The sequence below is a fragment of the Triturus cristatus genome, chromosome 2_1 (assembly GCF_964204655.1).
Source record: "Triturus cristatus chromosome 2_1, aTriCri1.1, whole genome shotgun sequence".
Lineage (NCBI taxonomy): Eukaryota > Metazoa > Chordata > Amphibia > Caudata > Salamandridae > Triturus > Triturus cristatus.
In genome coordinates, this window is record NC_140581.1 from 464169419 (window position 1) to 464191827 (window position 22409).

Sequence of the window (22409 nt, forward strand, 5' to 3'; positions counted from 1 at the left end):
GTTATGAGCTACAAACAGATCTGTCGGTTGAACAAACTCTCCTCAAGGGGAATTGTCAAATAATGTTTTCATTAAACATTAAATTCTAGAAGGGCCTATAAATGATCGCTCAAACATGTGTGAATCTTCTCCTACTCAAAAAACATAAATCTTTAAAGGAAAATGATTTCTAAAAACCACTAACACACAACAACCATTAACTTGTTTTAAATATATTAGTTTTCATATATCAAAACAGGTATATCTATCTGTTTTCATATTTCTCTTTTCAACGGCTGCCCAGAGAACATAAAACAATACATCACTTTAAAATATACACAGTGAAAATCACAAACCTCCCAGTGAACACATACACAAACATGAGACCTTGGAACTGTTGCCACAGAAGTGGGAGAAAACTTTACTCATCCTAAATAATATTTCTAATTTTATACCTACTAGACTCTTTTATGATTAGCAGTTCAGGCTCATGAGAGCTCAATAACCACTTACAACAACAGGTCCTCCTTAGATCTAATAGGGACTTGGTAATGGAAAGACGGATAATATTCCCCTGATGAGGACCCTAAGAAAGGAAATACTTTACTGTAACAACAACTGTATAAATCCTCAAAATAATGACGACAAACTCTGAATGCTTGTCAAGTCACTTTTATATAAGTTCTTCAGAATATGAATGGTCACTACATGTGCACATTAGCAAATATCATTTGTTTCTTCATAAACAAATGTTACAGATAAATCACCAATATAAGAAACAATTTGTTATAATTCAGCACAATGTCAATAACATGCATTTGAGTGGAGAGTGAGAGGGAGACAAAGAGAAAAATTTCATTGCAATTGTCAGTATGAAATTCAATCTCGTATGAGCCTAGAGACTCCCCGCACAGCGTGCAATGAGAAAGGTTGCTAACCTCGTGCCCAAAAGGTATAGCTAAAGCAACACATCCGCCGATGAAGTGCAAAGATCTCAGGACAATTGCACTCTGCTCTAAGAAATTAAAATACATTTATGTTAGCACAATATTTTCATAAATGTTCATCATTACAGCTGAATCTTCACTTCTCTATTACCTCCACAAAGCTTATTCTAATTAACCATGGGATTAAATAATATGTCTCTCTTACATTACATGAATAGAAAATAAGCGTCTATGCATAACATTTTCATATGCATTTTTCTATTATTATTGTTTCCCATTGCTCTCTCTCACGTAAATGTCTCAGTTTGCATAAAGAAAGTTAATTTTCATGCTCTCCACACGTTTACTGCTACTTTAATTTATCTACACATATTGTGCTTCATTTCACATTTTTACTAAAACTTCCAACGTGTGCTTTGTGTCGCACCTATTATACTAAAAATGTGTCACCCACTTGAATAATTTTCCACGCTATTAGTGATTGTGTTATTAGGAAGACAAAACATGAGTAGATTTAATCAAGCAGGATTTTATTTTGTAAAATCATGCTTCATCAGAACCGCAAATAATCAAAATGTCCCAAAAATGTTTTGTTCAGTGTATCCTTATATCTTCTTTACATATTCCAAGGATAGCTGACATAGGACATAAGGTAATGTTGTCTTTTTTTTCCATGTGGGGGTGGCAGATTCCAATTCTTGGGTGGGCATTGTCCAAAGCATCTGATATATTTGTGTTTAGAAATGGATCTGTTTATAAGGAGGTGTGATCCTGCACATTCTGTTTGGGGAAAGTTACATCTTAACCACCTTCCTGATTTTAAGATATTTTTGATATTTTTTGTCTTTTCCATAACGAGATACCATCATTTTGCTGCTTGTAAGAAGAATTATGTTCCACTGGTCCATTTCTGCCTGTAGGCGAGGATCAGCTGAAGCGTCAGTCCAGAGTCAAAAAGTTCTATTCAGTTAGTATTTTTGAAGATTTTCTTGCATGAAGATTATGCTCTTGTCGTAGATGGCCACGTGGGAAATGCAGAGAGCTTTGTAGATTGAGTGTCTCGCCCTTTGGAATCAGTGAAGCTATTGGAGCACTGATGTGATGTGTTGCCATAGGCGAAGGAGTAGGAGTTGTCTTAATGCCACATATTAGATAATTTGCAGTCTTTGGAGGAGTAAAATGAGCCCCTATGTAGAGAACATTTGTGTAGCTTAAACAAGTCATGACAAGGGTGATGGTGGCCTGAAACATCTGTGAGAATCCTAGATGAGGAAAGAGGAATCAAAGACTTTACAAAATGCAGGAAGTCTTGTGACTTGGTTCATTTGGTGCATTTGGGAAAGACTGGAATCTATGATCATGCCCAGAATTCTTATTTCAGCTCATGGTGCTGGTGGTGATAACTAGGGTCAGACAGTGGCAGGTTGGTAGTTCTTCCATATTCTGCAGGTTAAGATTTCAGTTTTGGAAGATCTGACATTTCTGGTGGTTACTCAGGATAAAGGAGAAGCGGAGGTTAAGTCCTGAGCAGTCTAGGTCCATGGAGTATTTCAGATGTAGGATGATTTCTGTACCTCAGCAGAAACACTGTTTTAAGAAGAAGAAGCTAGGCAAGAGGACTAATCTCCTATAATCCACCTACACAGGAAGTGACATCACTGGATTTCCCATCATACGTCTGCACAGGAAGCAACATTACTGGCTTGCTCCCAAAACCGCCTTTAATAGAAGAAGGCATGCATGAAGATAAATTTCCCATCCTTGGAGTATTTCAGAATTAGGATGATCTCTGAGCCATCAGCAAAAAACCTGTCTTTAGAAGAAGAAGCCAAGCAGGAGAACTCATTTTCCATCATCCATCTGCACAGTAAGTGGCATCACTGGATATCTTAACATCTGCAGAGCAAGTTTCCTGCCAAAACTGTCTTCAATTAATGGTGGTTGTAATGCGGATGTGCAGTGGAGGTATGCAGTGGGCATGCTCTGGTATGCTGAAGGCATACCAAAGGCTAGCCCACATACCCCTGCACTCAGCGCCAAGATCTCTGGTCCTCCTCCCACCCATCTCCTCCTTTCGCTACTCCACTGCAACCTTCTGCGCCCTAAATCCCAGTCTAATCTCCCAGCACTGCTGCTGTGCCCCGCACCAAACACTGAAAGGCCATTGTTCTGTACCACCTGCTATTTCAGACGCTTTCACAACTTCAGCAGCACCATCGTGGATTTTTTCACTGTCATTACTCTTCACTCCAATGCCTTCATCCTCTTTGGTGACCTCAACTACCACCTGTAGGACCTCATACGTCAGAAAATGACCAACCTCCTTGAAGGCCTGTCCAACCTCGGTGTTATTCAGTGAGTGGAAGGCACTGCACAAGCCACCAGACACCTAATGGACTCAATCTTCTTCAGCTTCAGTGACATCATAGTAGACAAGCACATGCCAATCACCTGGACCAAACATGCCCTTATCAACTGCAGCATACTCATCCCACTCCACTACAGAAACACCATCTACAAATCTTCACAACAGGACTGTACTGAGAAGTACAATGGTCTTCCAACAAGCTCCCTGAATCCTTCTCCAATGCCAACGCCTGGATCAGAGACCTGCTCTCTCCCCCAGCAGCTCCGTTGTTGTGCTGCTGCCCTGTGCAGGTAGGTGTTCAAGGCCCTCCTCCACCCACAGGCTCCTGCCTGCGCCTCATCCCTGGTGGTCCAGTGGGACACCCCCACAACACAAATTGGAGCTATAGGGGCAGAGAACAGGTCATCCCCCACTCAAACGTTTCATACAACAAGTGACCTGTTCCCAAGGTGAAAGACCAGTCAAGCATCTATACCCTTAGTCTTATATTTAAGACAAACTATTGAGCATGTGGTTACACCATCAACGCTGCTTATGGGTATGATTTCACCTATTTAGAAAAAGAAAAGAAAAGAAGAAATTCATATGAGGTACAATTGTCTCATTGATCCCAAATGTCTGTCTCTAAAACACCCAATAGAAGTGAAAAAGTGTAGGAAAGGAACGAGGGAGCCTCACGGTAGCACCACCATGGAGGTTTAAGCAGGAAGGTACTCGCCTGCTGCCTCAAGGTCTCATCATCAGCAGCCCTCGTTCCGAAAACAAATTGAGTGTAAGGGAAGAGAAATAGGTAACAACCTAGAGAGTGCTAAGGTGTGTGTAAAGAAAGGTATAGTGCCAAATTGTGTGCACCAAGGAATCCCCACAACTTATATATAAAAGTGAACTAGTACACACTGGCTTACAATTTTATTCCGTGCTGTGTGTCTACTTCAATTTAAAATGCCGACATGTTTCATTGCCTTTGGGTACACTCATGGCAATTTCATCAGGGCGTGGGGTTTTTTTCTCAACCCTGCATTTCCGCCTGTCTTTTCGTAAAAACTTCTGTAAGAGACAAAGGGTAGAGAGACAAACAACAACACGAAACGACATCAATTGGCAAATGGGCAAAGAATATTATTCCCCTCGTAGCGTATAGGCCATGTCATTTACCGGAATTTGACCCAGGACGGGTATACCTTTACCCTGGAGCTCTGGTATGCGATAAACTGCATTCGTTCTGGGCTCTTCTGGACGGCTCCTACTGTGAGCCTGTAACACATAATCATGGATCGTGAGTCTGTTATTATGGATTTGGGCATATCGTAACTCACTGTCCGTATATCCTTCGGTTTTGCGCCTCATTTTACTAGTATCAATGGCGCCTCCCTGTCTTACAGTTTTCCAGTCTCCCCAATGTGTTACGGCGTCTCAAATTGCGGCTGTAATGAGACGCTGTATCTTCGCTACTCAAACCATCATCATTGTGTTTTCGGAGGTTGTATTTAAAATAAGGGCTGGGAAAGGGACCCCCTCGAGATATTGCAGACCCTCCCGTCTCGCACTCTGTAGCCCCAAAATCACCACTCATGCTTCCAGCTAATTAAAAAGTTCCAGCTGATTAAAGAATTCACAGAGTCCCTGCTTTACTAGTATCTCTTGCTGCAGCACCCACCTTAGTCACTTGTGCGTCCGGCGTTAGCTCAGCACCGCGTCAACCCGGTGCGCTGTTGCCTGGGATTAAATACACCTGGTTCAACTCGTGTACTAACCCGGAAGGGAACCGCCCTGCTCAGGAAGTGTCTAATGTGGTGCTCCTATCTGTGTCATGCGTCGCCGCCATCTTGGACTGGTGTCCATAACCTGTCAGCCCACTATTCGTTCCTGGGGGGGTGGAATAGAGCTATGTCTCTATCACTCTAAATAGGTAGCTCTGTAGATTTTTACCAGATTTTACTTCACAATCACAACTATTTCTTTTCTAGCTATCAGTCGGACCTGTCTCACCACGAGGTACAGAGTTCTCTTTTACAGGTTGTCCGCTGGTAGTCCCTTGCTGTTTCTACTCCTTGGTCGAGGTTGGGCCTGGACCTAAATTTCTGGCATACCACCGCAAGCTAGTTTTATCTGGCTGTATAGGAGATTGATGGACTATACACTTACCCTATTCCACTCAATAAGGTCATTAAGTCCATTTTTGTCCACCCCTTCCTGGTAAATCCAGCGTGCTTCCCTGGTGCTTAATCTGGTCTCCATATTGAAAAGGTCCCCCTTCACCCTTTCAAGGACCACCCACCGTACATCTTTTGGCATATGTTTTTGGGACTGATAGTGTTGCACCAGTCTGGTACTTAGTCTCCCTGCACGTAATGTACTCAGGTGTTCTTGTATCCTGATTTTGACCTTCCTGCTAGTGAGGCCAATGTAGTGGAGGTCACAGGGGCATGTCAGTCTGTAAATAACATTAGTTGTGTTACAATTGCTAAACTGGTTTAAAAACCAGGTGGTGTTATTTGCAAGAGTTACACTTTTAGTGGCAGATGTAAACGCACACACAGAACAGCTCCCACATGGGTAATGTCCCTGCGGAATGTTGGTCTCACGGGGGTCCTGTCTTGGTCTTGTATGGACCAGACGATCACGGATGTTCGTTGATCGCTTGAATGCGAAGCGGGGAGGTGGCATTTGCATGTTCGCAGTACTTAGCAGATGCCAGTGTCTGCGAATGGTCTGTCGAATTTTAGTGGAGAGTGGACCAAAAGTAGTCACTACTGGAATGCAGTCGCTGCTTTTCTTAGGGGTTTTTTCTAATAAAGCAGCGCGCGGGGTATTATAAGCTCGCTTTCTTGCTTGTTTGATGACCTTAATTGGGTATGCCCGGTCCCTCAACTTAGTGGCTAGCACCTGGGATTGCTCAGAGTAGTGTTGTAAATTGGAACAATTGCGGCGATACCTCAGAAACTGCCCCACGGGCAAGTTATCCCTGAGTGCTCTAGGGTGGAATGATCTGTAGTGCAGTAGGGAGTTTTTGTCCGTTGGTTTTTGATGGACCGTAGTAGTCAGACCCCCATTTTCGGCCTGTATATCAAGGTCCAGGTATACTGCAGTTGTACTACTCACTGACCATGTAAATTTCAAACATCCATCAAGGCCGTTGAGCCACGTGAGAAACTCGTTGAGTCTCTCTTCTGAGCCTTTCCAGATACATAGCACATCGTCTATGTATCTCTTCCAGAGGACAATGTTCCTCTGGAAGGGATTGGTATCTGGGTTGATGTAATAAGCCTCAAATTGGCCCACATAGATACATGCCAGGCTTGGGGCAAAGGTAGCCCCCATCGATGTCCCGGATACCTGGAGGTATAGCTGTTCCTTGCATGCAAAAAAATTCCTTGTTAGGGCAATCTCAACACACTGGAGAACAAAGGTCTGTGGTGTATCATAAAACCATTCGGAATCTCTCAGGGCTCGTGCTGCTGCCACCAGCGTGGCCTCCTGAGGGATACTCGTATATAGAGATTCTATGTCTATAGTGACGAGATAATGGTTATCAGGGTTGTATGATACATTTTCCAGAATTCTCAAAACATCCGTTGTATCTTGGACGTATGAGGGTTGAGTAATGACACATTCTCTCAGGAAAAAATCTGAAAACTGGGATAGTGGTTCCAGTAGGGACTGAATGCCCGATACTATGGGGCGACCCGGGGGAGGGCGTTGTACTTTGTGAATCTTGGGGACTATATAGAACGCCGGAACCCTTGGTTTTAAATTGATCAGGAATTCAGCTTCTCTATATGTCACCCACTTCTTTTCCTTGGCTTCCGTCACTAATTGAGTGATCATCACTTGTAGTTCGTTGGTGGGGTCCCGTGCCAAGGGTCGATAGTTGTTACGATCACCCAGGAGCCTGGCCACTTCGATGTCATAGTCTTGTGTGTCCATCACTACCAAAGCCCCGCCCTTGTCGGCCGGCTTGATAGTGATGGATTGGTTGTTCTGTATGCTCCTCAGTGCTTGCCAATCCACATAACTCATATTGCTATGTGTTGGAGTTTGCATGTTTTGTTCCAACTGAAGGATATCCTGTAGCACCTTCTGTTCGAACACTAATGTTTCGGGGCCCACTGCACTGTTGGGCGGGCAGAACTGAGAGGGGCGGCGCAGATTTGTTGAAAACACCGACATATTTTCCTGTTCTTTCCCCTCAAAAAATTTTTTGAGTTTAATTTTCCTCATCAAACCATGAAGCTCGGCCCGGAGTTGGAACCCATCGTGACGGGGAGTGGGTACAAACCCTAGTCCTTTATTTAGTACTGCAAGTTCTGTATCAGTAAGTTGGTATTTTGAAAGATTGACTACTATATTGTTAGTTGCAGTTATAGGGGTGTTCTGCCTCTGCTGCGTGTAATCCTGGGGGAGAATGGCTGCCAGGTGGAGTTCTGGTTCTGGCGGGCCCGACCGCGTCCCCGACCTCTGTAACTGGCCCCTCGTTGGTCCATCGGGTTCTGTGTTTGCTGTCCTAAAAAAACCCTAAACATTGCTCCCAAATCCTCATTGGTTTTGTCCTGGGGATTAAATCTAACCCTCTGGTTAGACGTGGATGCTTGAGCCGGGGTCTCATCTTCCTCACTGCTGGTATTTTCAAATGTCCAGTTATTTGGAGCTCTTCTCCCCTGACGACGTCCCCCTCTCCCACCTGGTTGGAATGTTGGTTGGGGTTGGGTCTGTTGATAGTGTTGATCTTCAACATATGGAAACGCCCATTCATGGGTAAACCTGTCTAGATTACGTCTGAGTCCCTTAATCTTTTGGTTGACCATATATGCTTGATATTCATTTAGGTCTTCTTGAATTCTGGCCAGCTGTTCTTTTGTGTCAGTGATAGTTGTGTCTGCCTTTATGGTCTCCTCTAACTCTAAGATCTCCTTGAGGAGCTCGTCACTGAGCCTCTTGGCCGTGTTGATTATCAAGACAAGCCAGTCCCGGGTGCACTTGTTCGCTATGTAGCTCCAGTCCACCCGGAATTTCTTGTCTTCCAAAAAGATTTTAGGTTCTATACGCACTAGAAGGCTGGCAGGTGCTGCCCCTGCCCTAAGATATTCTGTCATCAGGGCTCCATGGAGTGCTATCCTCACTTGTCTTTTCCTAGTGTTGGATAGTTTCTCCCATTCGTCACGGGCAGATGGAGCCCCATTTAAGGGAGCATTAGGTAGTAAAGAAGGGCCTGATAGGATTGACGCTATATGTTCGTCCGTAAATGCGAGGCAAAACTTGTCCATATTACTATCTCTCTACTATTGAACCTCCCACAGTACAAGTCCTCCCGATATTATCTATGAAAATGGTGAGTGAGATGTACAAGGTGCAGGAATCGGAGAGGAAAGGGGTGAATATTTTCAGGGGATGGCTTCCGAAGGAAGCACAGCCAAATGTTAATGTCGCTACGTGTTGTCCCTCGTAATGAATAGAAAATCGTTTAAAAGCTCTCACGGCTAAGCTGCCGTTCTCATAACCACAACACAAATTGGAGCTATAGGGGCAGAGAACAGGTCATCCCCCACTCAAACGTTTCATACAACAAGTGACCTGTTCCCAAGGTGAAAGACCAGTCAAGCATCTATACCCTTAGTCTTATATTTAAGACAAACTATTGAGCATGTGGTTACACCATCAACGCTGCTTATGGGTATGATTTCACCTATTTAGAAAAAGAAAAGAAAAGAAGAAATTCATATGAGGTACAATTGTCTCATTGATCCCAAATGTCTGTCTCTAAAACACCCAATAGAAGTGAAAAAGTGTAGGAAAGGAACGAGGGAGCCTCACGGTAGCACCACCATGGAGGTTTAAGCAGGAAGGTACTCGCCTGCTGCCTCAAGGTCTCATCATCAGCAGCCCTCGTTCCGAAAACAAATTGAGTGTAAGGGAAGAGAAATAGGTAACAACCTAGAGAGTGCTAAGGTGTGTGTAAAGAAAGGTATAGTGCCAAATTGTGTGCACCAAGGAATCCCCACAACTTATATATAAAAGTGAACTAGTACACACTGGCTTACAATTTTATTCCGTGCTGTGTGTCTACTTCAATTTAAAATGCCGACATGTTTCATTGCCTTTGGGTACACTCATGGCAATTTCATCAGGGCGTGGGGTTTTTTTCTCAACCCTGCATTTCCGCCTGTCTTTTCGTAAAAACTTCTGTAAGAGACAAAGGGTAGAGAGACAAACAACAACACGAAACGACATCAATTGGCAAATGGGCAAAGAATATTATTCCCCTCGTAGCGTATAGGCCATGTCATTTACCGGAATTTGACCCAGGACGGGTATACCTTTACCCTGGAGCTCTGGTATGCGATAAACTGCATTCGTTCTGGGCTCTTCTGGACGGCTCCTACTGTGAGCCTGTAACACATAATCATGGATCGTGAGTCTGTTATTATGGATTTGGGCATATCGTAACTCACTGTCCGTATATCCTTCGGTTTTGCGCCTCATTTTACTAGTATCAATGGCGCCTCCCTGTCTTACAGTTTTCCAGTCTCCCCAATGTGTTACGGCGTCTCAAATTGCGGCTGTAATGAGACGCTGTATCTTCGCTACTCAAACCATCATCATTGTGTTTTCGGAGGTTGTATTTAAAATAAGGGCTGGGAAAGGGACCCCCTCGAGATATTGCAGACCCTCCCGTCTCGCACTCTGTAGCCCCAAAATCACCACTCATGCTTCCAGCTAATTAAAAAGTTCCAGCTGATTAAAGAATTCACAGAGTCCCTGCTTTACTAGTATCTCTTGCTGCAGCACCCACCTTAGTCACTTGTGCGTCCGGCGTTAGCTCAGCACCGCGTCAACCCGGTGCGCTGTTGCCTGGGATTAAATACACCTGGTTCAACTCGTGTACTAACCCGGAAGGGAACCGCCCTGCTCAGGAAGTGTCTAATGTGGTGCTCCTATCTGTGTCATGCGTCGCCGCCATCTTGGACTGGTGTCCATAACCTGTCAGCCCACTATTCGTTCCTGGGGGGGTGGAATAGAGCTATGTCTCTATCACTCTAAATAGGTAGCTCTGTAGATTTTTACCAGATTTTACTTCACAATCACAACTATTTCTTTTCTAGCTATCAGTCGGACCTGTCTCACCACGAGGTACAGAGTTCTCTTTTACAGGTTGTCCGCTGGTAGTCCCTTGCTGTTTCTACTCCTTGGTCGAGGTTGGGCCTGGACCTAAATTTCTGGCATACCACCGCAAGCTAGTTTTATCTGGCTGTATAGGAGATTGATGGACTATACACTTACCCTATTCCACTCAATAAGGTCATTAAGTCCATTTTTGTCCACCCCTTCCTGGTAAATCCAGCGTGCTTCCCTGGTGCTTAATCTGGTCTCCATATTGAAAAGGTCCCCCTTCACCCTTTCAAGGACCACCCACCGTACATCTTTTGGCATATGTTTTTGGGACTGATAGTGTTGCACCAGTCTGGTACTTAGTCTCCCTGCACGTAATGTACTCAGGTGTTCTTGTATCCTGATTTTGACCTTCCTGCTAGTGAGGCCAATGTAGTGGAGGTCACAGGGGCATGTCAGTCTGTAAATAACATTAGTTGTGTTACAATTGCTAAACTGGTTTAAAAACCAGGTGGTGTTATTTGCAAGAGTTACACTTTTAGTGGCAGATGTAAACGCACACACAGAACAGCTCCCACATGGGTAATGTCCCTGCGGAATGTTGGTCTCACGGGGGTCCTGTCTTGGTCTTGTATGGACCAGACGATCACGGATGTTCGTTGATCGCTTGAATGCGAAGCGGGGAGGTGGCATTTGCATGTTCGCAGTACTTAGCAGATGCCAGTGTCTGCGAATGGTCTGTCGAATTTTAGTGGAGAGTGGACCAAAAGTAGTCACTACTGGAATGCAGTCGCTGCTTTTCTTAGGGGTTTTTTCTAATAAAGCAGCGCGCGGGGTATTATAAGCTCGCTTTCTTGCTTGTTTGATGACCTTAATTGGGTATGCCCGGACAACCTTACTCTTCTGCTGGTCTGCTTTTGTCTGTCTTGTGTTTGTACCCGTTTTCAGACTTTTGTCTGTCTTTTTCCCGTAATTCTGTGCCTCTGTTTATTTTGCCTGTTTGTATTTTGCCTGTTGTTTGTGCCCCTGTCTATGTCCTCCACGCCCATTATCACTGCCCTCTTCCCGGCCGCTGCTGCCCTTGCGGCCCCTCCCCCCCCTGGTTCCCACTTCCTCCTCCCAGCTGCGCTTCCCTCCCCTTCCCTATTTAATGGCGGCTGCTGGCGCGCCAAAGGCGTGCCAAAGGCAAGCCTGTCTGCTGCGCCCGTCCATGACCCAACCGTGACCAACGCCAGGGACCCTGGTTCTCCGACCACCCACTGCTACGACTTTGCTGTCCTCCTCGCACTCAACCCTGGAAGGAACAACAACTGCCAGCTGTCTACGCCGGCCACCTGCCACAGCCAGTTCTCCTGCCGACACTGCTGACAAACCTTCACCATCCTCTGCACTGCCACGGCTGATGTCCCCACGCCAGATGCCAGCAGCCCAGAGCCCTGAGATGCATCCTCCTCAACGTGCGCTCCTTGTACAGATATGCAGTAAAGATCTGGGGCCTCCTCAACACCCTCTCGCCAGACATTGTCTTCTTCACAGAAACATGGACCATCCCTACCTCCGCCCGGCATTGTCACCGCCAACCCCGACAGATACAAGATCCAGAGGAAAGACCGCCTAAACCGCCCAGGAGGAGGACTCGCCATCGCACACAAGAACTCCCTCCGACTTACCACCTCTAGCACAAGCGACTCCCCGTCAATGACCGAACACCTCCATTTCTAGATCCAGACCAGCACCAGAATGACCTTATGAGGCACCCTCGCCTACAGACCCCCCGGACCTCGAACCGCGTTTACCACCACCATCGCCGACCTCATCGAGCCCCACGCCATCGCCTCCATGGACTACATACTCATCGGAGACCTCAATTTCCACCTCGACAACCTCAGCGACCCCAACTCCGCTGCCCTCCTGGACAACCTCACCAACCTCGAACTGCAACAACTCGTCACCACCCCTACGCACAAGGCAGGACACACCCTGGAGCCTGTCTCAGCAGGAGGGAGCAACGTCCAGTTCAGCCACACCACGCAACCCATCTGGATGGACCACTACTGTGTTTATTTCCCTGTAATAAAGCCCACCTCACCCAAACCGGTATCCTGCCCACCGCGAAGGAACTGGAGCAAGATCACCGAGGAACACCTCAGATCCACCCTCAATCGTGAAGCCCCCCCACAACAACCGACACCAACTCCGCAGCCAAAGAACTTCACAGATGGATCACAAACTGCGTAGACAAGCTCGCTGCCCTGCCCAACCCTGACAGACAATGACCCAGGAAGACCTCCTGGTTCACCACTGACCTCCAAGAAGCCAGACTTACCTGCAGACGTCTCGAGAAGAACTGGAAAAACCGCAAAAATTCGGAAGACGACTTCACCTACGAAAACACCATGACAGAATACCACCAACTCATCAAATCCACAAAGAGGACCTTCATCCATAATAAAATCCACGCCAACACCGGAAACTCCAAGGAATTCTTCAACATCATCCAGGAATTCACAAAGCCACCCAGCAAAGCCACTGGCATCACACCCTTCCAGAACCTCTGCAACAAAACTCGGCTCTTACTTCCACCTGAAAATATGATCCCTCTATGACAATTTTGACCAACAGACACAGGACACATAACCCACTCCGCCCCCCCCAGCAACGAAAGTCAGCCTACCATCTCCTCCTGGACCCCAGTCACTACAGAAGACACCGTATCAACCATGAAAGGCATTCCCTCAGGAGCCCCCACGGACCCTTGCCCAGCATACATCTTCCACAGAGCTGCCGCCGCCATCGAACTGGTGCTACAACGCACCATCAACGCCTTCCTCGAAGCCGGCACATTCCCCGACGACAGGAAATGCGCAGAAGTCAAGCCCCTCCTCAAGAAGCCCACAGAAGATCCAAGGGACCTCAAGAACTACTGACCCATCTCTCTCCTCCCCTTCGTGGCCAAAGTCACAGAAAAGATCGTCAATGTCCAACTAACGAAATTCATAGAAGAGAACTCTATCCTCGACCCCTCCCAATCTGGATTCTGCAGCAACCACAGCACCCAGACTGTCCTACTCACCGCCACAGATGACATCTGGACGTTCCTCGACCAAGGACACACTGCGGCCCTGATCCTGCTTGACCTCTCTGCAGCCTTCAACACCGTCTCCCGCTGCACTCTCACTGCCAGACTCCCGACGCCTGCATTCAGGGGACTGCCCTTGTCTGGCTCCGCTCCTTCCTCACCGGCAGAACCCAAAGAATCAGACTTCCTCCCTTTCTCTCCGAACCCACAGAGATCAGCTGCAGAGTACCCCAAGGATCATCGCTCAGCCCGACGCTCTTCAACATCTACATGGCCCCCCTCGCCACCATCGTCAGACAGCAATTTCCTCCAATTAAACACCGAAAAATCTGAAATCATGCTGTTTGGAGGAGCTGCCATATGCTGGTCGCCCAGCTGGTGGCCCGAGGAGTTGGGTAAAGCCCCGTTGCCCAAGGAAGTGGTCAAGAACCTAGGTATCAGTATCAATCAGAACCTCACTCTAGACGCTCATGCCAACACCACTGCTGGCACCTGCTATTATATTCTATGTCTACTCAGAAGGATTTTTACCCTGCTACCCCCTTCCACTAACAAGAACGCTGATGCACACCCTGATACTAAGTAGACTAGACTATTGTAACGCTTTGCTTCTATCGGCCAATGAAGCCTCCCTTAACAAGCTACAAGTTGTGCAGAACACGGCTGCCCGCCTTGTAGCTGGGGCCCCTCCTAGAACCCCCTCTATTCCTCTTCTCAACAAACCCCACTGGCTCCCTGTGAGAAAGCGAGTGAAATTCAAGATAGGCTGCACTGTCTTCAAGGCCTTAAACGACCTAGGCCCTTCCTATCTTTCTAGCAAGCTAATTAAGTACACCCCCTCACGATCTCTTAGATCAGGTTCTAAACTCCTACTTTGCACCCCCAGAATTAAAAAGGCGCGCAGTGGTGGCAAAGCTTTCACCCACCTTGCCCCTGCTTTTTGGAATTAACTGCCTCTTCAACTTCGTTACTGTTCGAACTTCTCACAGTTCAGGAAACTTCTTAAAACTCACCTCTTCTAGCCCTCTGATCTGACTGTTCAGGATTACCGTCCAAGCACAGAGATACCCCCTTGGGGTGATTCAGCGCTATATAAACCAATAAACTTCATAAACATCAATAGAAACCTCCAATCCTCTGACCTCGCCCTCGCCAAAACCTTGCGCATCCGCAGAGTCAGAACAGGTGGAGGAGCCGTCTCCCAAATCGCAGCAAAATCCTGGAACGAGCTCCCAGTCTGCACATCTTCAGGAAGACCATCAAGACCTGGCTAATTGACTGACCGGAGTAGATCCCACCCCCCCCCCCCCAGTGCCTTGAGACCCTTACGGGTGAGTAGCGCGCTTCACAATTCCATGATTGATTGATCTACTGCATGAGCAGACACCCTGGCTCCTCTCAAAGCGAATATATCGCCCACGAGAACACAGAAGAGCCCAGGCTTACAAACACCACCGCAAACAACTTAAACATAGATGGCGACAAAGTCAGGATGACACCAACAAGAGCCCTTACAAATCTGTCCTCCAACGCTGCCATAGGCAAATCAGAGCCCCCAAACGCTCTGTGCTCACCGACCACATTGAAAGCACCACCAACAGCACTTCTCGGGACCCATGGACCCAGCTGTCCCTATTTTTTGGCAACAAGATCACCAGCATCTATGACCACATCAAGCCCCAACTGTACCCTTGCACCCACACACCCTCCCTGCCCATCTCAACAAAAACTCAGAGTCCCACCTTGGCCATCTGGCTCACCTTCACCACTTAAGAAACTGCAATGAACATGCAGTTCATACACTCTGGAGCACCCCCAATACCCTGCCCTCACCATGTCTTCATCAAAGTATGACTGGACCCTATCACCACAGCCCCCACCCCAATTCTGAGTGACTCAATCATTACATCCACCCACCTGAATGCCCAGAAATATGCCACAGCACTCCTCTTCCTTAAGAAACCCTCAGCAGATCATAGCAAAATATTGGTCTATTTCCCAGTTACCTTGCCTGTCAATAGTCATGGAAAACATGATAAACAAATGCCCTATCCACCCACCTCAGCAACAACAACCTCCTCAATACCACTCATTCTGGACTGAGGTCCAACCACAGGACAGAGACCACCCTCATCGCCACCATGGACAACATTCGATGATTATAGATAGAGGTGATACAGTGGCCCTCATCCTACGGGCCTTCAACACAGTCTCCTACTCCATCCTTATCCAACAACTGCACAAAGCCGGCATCCAAGGACCCACACTTTTCTGGATTTGCTCCTTCCTGACTGTAATGCTTTGGCCTGTTTCTTCATTTCTTCTTCAGGTTATACAATTCTGCTGGAGCAAGATGCGATCCCAGATTCTAAGCCCTAATGCTACCTATATAATAACACTGCTTAAATTCCAGCAGAAGATTCAAACTGCACCAATACTCCAGTGAAAGAGGAAGTGGATGAAAGAAGAGGAGTCGTCCCCTGCTTAATCTGGTCCTTCTTAGCATAGGTACTTTTACACTGGTTCCCTCTCAGGTCGCTAAGGGATGTGTCTGTGTGTATTTAACAAACAAAAGAAAAGTACATACATGGAGGATATTTCTGATACAGAGTCTAAAGAATTACCCTGTTTTCCTCCCCTTAATCCAGCTCACCAAATACTTCCCTCTTAAGACTTTGGCATTAGAGAAAACAATATGTAAGTTCGAAGATCGATAGAGAAAAACACACATAAGGACTCTGAAAAGGATATAGTGTGAATTATTAACCTTATTTAAACCCTTCAATTACCTATTAAGCTACATAGGAAGGACCTTCTACCATGCGTAGTATCCTGGGAATTGTATTATCATTCCCTAAAATACTTACAGTGGTAAGCTAATTCTGAGAATGAGATTAAATCAAAGAAACTGCCAAAACAGTCTCCAAATGTGCAAAAATAACTTTGAAATTAGTAGCCTTGTAAAAAAGGGCACTTTTCTAAATCTCATATAGTGCCTTTCTATTTTCAGGAACTTCAAAATCCAGAATAAGTGATGCTCATAACAGATATCCATTGCAGTAAGTCTTTCTCCATACTACATTTATACTTTGCACCTTACCAATTAGTGACAACAGTCCTATGTTGGTAAGTGCTTTACTTTTCTTTTACAGGTACCCCAGAGTCTTACTGCAGAGCGGTGATGCTGAAGTAATGAAACATAAAGGACAACAGTTCTCAACTGGTATGATTATACAGGACAATTATAAATGCATGTACATGACATAAGCAGGGAGAAGAAAGGGAGACTCAGGCAAAGATTCTTTGAGAAATGTACTGGGCATCAAATGTTTATAATCATAAGGATAAATTAAGGCAGATTACAGTTGTAGCAGCACTGTAAGCAAACATTGCAAGTGAAAAAACAACCCGAATTGGACTTGGTGCTGAATGTGTAAGTGACACACAAAGTGGCGACGCAAGTGACAATGTGGAATCAGCGGAAAACGGCGCAACAAAACATTAGTGACAGAATATATACAGTGAAAAATTATAATGTGGTTCAAGTAATGAATGAATAAGTATTTGCAATCAAGACAATCATTTAGAAAGAACCACAAAAGAGAGAATGCGCTATTATTTGCACTGAACGTTCGACAGCGTTTCGATCCTCTGATTAAGGATCATCTTCAGGACCGAGTTGTTCAGTTTAAAAGACGGTGCTGTACAGGGGGGCAAAAAGGAGAGGGTAGGGGTAAGGGGGCGCAGAAAGCCAAGGGGGTGCTAAATCAGGGTGAGGAAGTGGGGGAGAGGAGAGCCAGGGTGCTGGCGAGGGAAGAAGCACAGGCGCCAGGAATGGAGAGGTGCCAGTCCTCAGTAAAGATGCGTGAGGCTCGTGAGTGAAGGGGAGACGGAGTGGCAGAAACCAGAAGTGCTGGGAGTAGAAAAAGTGAAGCGCAGAGGGCAGGGAGCATTTGATATGAAAATAAAGCAAGGCGAAGAGCTCGTGTAGCGAACTTGGCAGAGGGCCATGGAGATAAGGGAAGAGGCAGAGATAGGACGGGAGGAGGTAGAGAATATTATCTGTGTGGTCGTAAACCGGGATCCGGATGGGTCAGTATAGAACAAGTGGATCAAATGTGGTGAAAGCGCAGGGTCCTAGGAGCGCGGAGAGAGGGGAACAAAACCAAGGTGGGCTCGTGTCAAGAAAAGGCAGAGGGCCATGGAAGTGAAAGAAAAAGGAATAAACCTATATGGGCATGAGACGAGTTCCGGATGGGTCAGCATAAGGAGGATCACATCACGGAGAACAAATCTGGAAGAAAGGAGGGGGGGGAGAGAATCAGAATGTGGGCGGGGAAGCGGTGGACAGGGGTCCGGGGGAAGCGCAGTGCTGGGGAGTACCTGGGAGGAGAAGAGGAAAAATGGATTCGATTGGAGAAACGATCCTTTCGTTGATCGAGCAGTATGGTGAACCGGCCGTGTCGGGGGTTGAACATCGGTGGGAAAGGAGGTTGGAATTTCTTCGGGGCTCCGCAGTGCTGACCAGAAGGGAAATCCTTGAGAGAAGAAGACACGGGGGTCGGCGGGAGTCCATACGCGGACGAAAGGCAAAGAGGGTGGTGGAGTCAGGAAACTTACTTGGTAGCATGCGAGGACTGAATCTGGGTGGCAGCAAGGGCATGGGGGCGCTGCTCCTCGTGAGGCATGTGAATCGATAGCAAAGTGCCCACCACAGGGGAGTAGAAAAAGAAAGGGGGCCATCACGTCGGAGATCACGTGAGCGCGGCAAAGGGGCCAGGCCGGGAGACCTGGCGCAGTTAGTGAAAAAAGACTAGAACACGGGGGGGGGGGAAGTGGAGGAAAAATGTGCCAAATAAAAGAAACGGAACTCAAGAGAAAGGGAATGAAACTAATAATAAATAAATAATCCTAATTAATAAATAGGAAAATAATAAAAGGCATGTAGGGAGAGGGCTACGAGTAGTCATGTAAGGGAGGCATGTCTCCTAAGGGGTAACGCGAGAGCGGCAGGTGGGGGGGGAGGAGGAGGGAGGGGGGTTGGAGAGGAGGGATAGGCGGGGGGCGGAAAGCAGAGGGGAGGGTATAGAGGGAAAGGAACAATTCTCAAATGGTAATTCAGAGGAATCTCAGAGTAACCCTAGTGCACTGGTGCAAGTTGAGAAAGAGATACAGTCAAGTAGTGAAGTGGAATAAGAGAATCAGAGTAGAGTGGTGCTTTTCCATTCATCAATAGTGTTAAGGCCTGCGTGGACAGAGTTGCAAGTGTCGATTGTGTGAAGTTGGCCTGGCATATGCTGTCCACAAGTTATAGGGGACACCTTACACCAGTCCAATTCAACTCTTAAGGTGATAGGTTAAAAGACAACCTTTAAAGAAAGCTATCCTAGTTGTTAGCTGTGGAGAGCAGCCTTCAGGCTAAGTCTTGAAGGAGTGTTAAGCTTATTGTTTTACCATAGATAACCTCTTGAATAACCAAATGAAAGAGTAGTCCACACAGGTATATATATAAAATATATGTATTTATTCTAAGAATAATCCCACTAGTCTCTTTATGAAACTGGAGGTAAAGATACAATTCAAACAAGCATTGATAATTACAATACATAGCACTGGAATCATAGTGCCCCAGGGGGGGACCAAACCATATATTTAAAAAGTGGTATACGAACCACAACAATTTTACAGACAGTGCCTAGGGCACTTAGGGTCACTGGCCCCTTAAGAAACCACCCAAGGTAGTGAGGAAGGGGGCCACGGGAGACGCGTGAAGTGGTATAAACTACTGTCGGGATCTCTATTAAACCCTGTTGAGAATGTCGCGGTTGGAAATTGCAAGAATCAAAACACTTCTAGCAGGAGTTCAAGTTCAGCAGCTTAGAGTTAAGCTCTTGGAGGGCCCACACACACGACAGTACAGAGGTACCACTGTTACCTGCCCCAGGGAAGGCGGGTGCATAGGTTGTTTTCGATGTCGGGTCGCGATCTCGTTTTCAATGGGAAAAGGTGAAGAACTGCTGCTGGCGTGAAGCGTCGTCGATGTCGTGCAGATTGAAGATGTAGATCTTGAAGGTAAGGACCTGAAAGCAGAGGGAACAGAGTCTGGGTCACGGCACAGTGACCAGGGGGCTCAGGAGAAAGAGCCCTTCAATGTCGGGTGCTTCCAGGTGGAAGATGGGTAGCTTGGATCATCAGCCACGGGGTCCAGGATGCTTCAAGGAAGGCCAGCTTCTGGAGGACGACTGTCCCATGAAGAATGAGGGTCGCTGCGGTGTTAGTGTACGGATAGGATCCACTAAGCCTTGGCAACCGCAACCCACGCAATAATCACCAAACAGCTACTGGTGCAGACCCACGAGGTCTGAGCGAGGTCTCCAGCAAGGAGACTGTAGAGCAGATCTGGAGCAACCAGGGGGCCCTTTAAAGTGAAGATTGACCTCCGCTAGGGCCCACCAGTCGAGAGACAAGGGACTGCAAGAGGCAGCAATTTGGCGTGCGTAAAGTTGCGCCCACGGGTCGCCGGAGCGGGCTAGGGCATTGATCTTTGGCACAGATGATGCTGAGAGGTTGGCTCATTATTGGGCCAAAGCACAACTTTCCCACTGGTCGGGATCGTGTGCTATGCAAGAGGTGGCCGGTGTCCTGGGGTATTGGGGATCTCGGCACCCACGGAGTCCACGGTGCTTAGCTTTGCTGTGCACACTCACTGGCCTCTGGGATGCCTGGAAACCTACCTCAAGGTAGGCAGAAGTCTTTGTTGTCCGTAGGAGCAGCGGAGTTCCAACCGGGTCACTTGCAGTGTTTCAGGTGCCTGCCAAGCAGGGGGGTAACTCCTTTACCCCAAGGGAGATTTCTTCATTCAGCTGTGCGGCAGCAAGTCGAAGGTTCAAGTCTGTGAAGTCCAAAATTAATCTGAGGCTCTGTGGACCCTGTATTCCCCTTTATCCAAGGATTAGGGGAGTGTCTAAATCAGAGCCCACCAATGAGAGTTTAGGCGGGAAAGGGTGGCTTTCCCACCTGGGCAGGGGACAGGATGCCCCTGAACCGGTTTGAGGCGGTGTATGCAGAAGTAGGCACTGTAGAAGCCTACGTGCAAGTCTGAAAGACATCCTATGGTGCACCCACCCAGTTCCAATCCACATAGTCTGTCTGGGGAGGTGGGAGCACCTCCCTGCAACAAGATCCCTATTGTCCAGCTGCCGTGGCTGGAGTTCTGCCCAGCAACAGGCAGCCAGAGTCGTGTGGGTGGCGGGTAGCATCCATTTTGTACTACGTGTGCACTTTTAAATTGGTGTCTAAAATCTGCCGCTTTTACCATATCGCCCCTCTAGCAGGGGGGTATCATGCCATCACTCCCATGGTTGGATTGGGGGTATGATTCCTACATGTTTGACACCAAACACGACATGGTTCTGTGCAGCCACTCTCAAGTTATCACGCTATCGCGATTACTTATAATGTGGTTAAGAGTATATGGTATGGCTGCACTACAAACAACCCAGCAATAGTTTTATGAAGGTTGCAGAGGGGCCCTACTCAGGTAGGGGTTCCCCCTCACACATATCTCAGCACCCTGCCATGTAGGATTAGCAAGGCCTGCCTTAGGGGTGACCTATGAGGATATATGTGTTGTATTAAGTGGGATACAGGATACCTATATCTCTGTAAGGGGTGCAAGCACCACCTTACCCAGACTACAGTAGTGGTCTGGTGGTGTCAGTTTGTATGGCTGTCCCAAGGGTGGCACAATAAGTGCTGCAGCCCCTGGTAGGCCTCTGAGGGACCCAAGCCCTGGGTACCTAGGGTACCATCTACAAGGGGCTGACAGGGTGTCCTCAGTATCCAATTGGTAGGTACCTAGGGTACTCACATCAGTTTAGAGAGGAAGCAGATAGGCTGGGGTCCTGGTTAGCAGGATCCCAGCCAGCCTAGTCAAAAACCATTCAAATACCAGGCAAAAAGTTGGGGGCAACCATATAGTCAGATTCCACCTTCCTACATCGATCCATTTGCATTCACACTTATTAAGGAGCGCTTTCAAGTCACCCCCTCTCATTGGTAGTGTGGGTTGCTCTATCACTTGCCAAGTGATAGCAGTTTCGCAGTGTTTTTTTTGGATGTAATGTGCAACCAGGGGTACTGTAAGGACCTTACAATGGATTCTACTTTTGTGTTTTATTATCCTTTGTTTGACCATTTGGATGGTTTGTCCAATGTAAATAAGGTCGCATGGACAGCGGATGGCATAAATGACGTTTTGAGATGTAATGAAACAAGCACCAGAACTCCATTTGTCGCATGAAGACAAGCAGGCATCAGGAAAACAAGCAGGCACCTAGGTCCCAGGTCAGGTTGTGCAGCTTGGCGACAGATGTGAAAAAGAAGAGTTCGGCAAATAGGCGTCAGCATGGTAAATATACACAGGTAGGTTTTCAATACCAGGCAGATGTTGGGCCTCTGGATGCAGCTTTTATTCTTGTGAGGAAATATGAATTTTTATGGTCAATTGTGTCCCCTATCTAGACCCCAACGGCTCCATGTACATGTTACAAGTACATGTATGTTCCCTCCACTTCAAGCTATGAAGACGCAAATACAATTGTGTCCAACGTTAATATGTCCTCTTTCATATCTGCCATGAATGGGCCAGATATTCCGTTCCTAAGTATGCCTTGCCACCGTCTTTATATGGTATACTTTTCACGTTTTCCAGCTCTGGCAAGGTAGGCCCTGAATTCTGCCATCGAGCTTTTTCTTGCTTCTGCCTCTGAATGCTCCAGCCTGGACCTGCATCTGTATCCATGAACTTTGTCTTACTTCCTGCGCGGCTGACGGTGCCTAGCCCGGCCTATTGCCTGCCAAAACTGTATTCAGCCTTCAAGTTATCTGTTCCGCTCCTCAAGAAATGCATTCCTGTCTAAGTAGCTTA

The 22409-nt window shown here is 46.9% G+C and overlaps 1 long non-coding RNA gene across 1 annotated transcript in view; it reads left to right on the forward strand.

Annotated features, from left to right (window-relative positions):
• The window catches only part of LOC146865482 (uncharacterized), a 55333-nt gene that overhangs the window by 1712 nt on the left and 31212 nt on the right, over window positions 1-22409 (forward strand). The window contains exons 2-3 of the long non-coding RNA XR_014970318.1: window positions 16491-16539; window positions 16633-16703. This is a non-coding gene — a long non-coding RNA (uncharacterized LOC146865482). The remainder of the gene's footprint in view (window positions 1-16490; window positions 16540-16632; window positions 16704-22409) is intronic.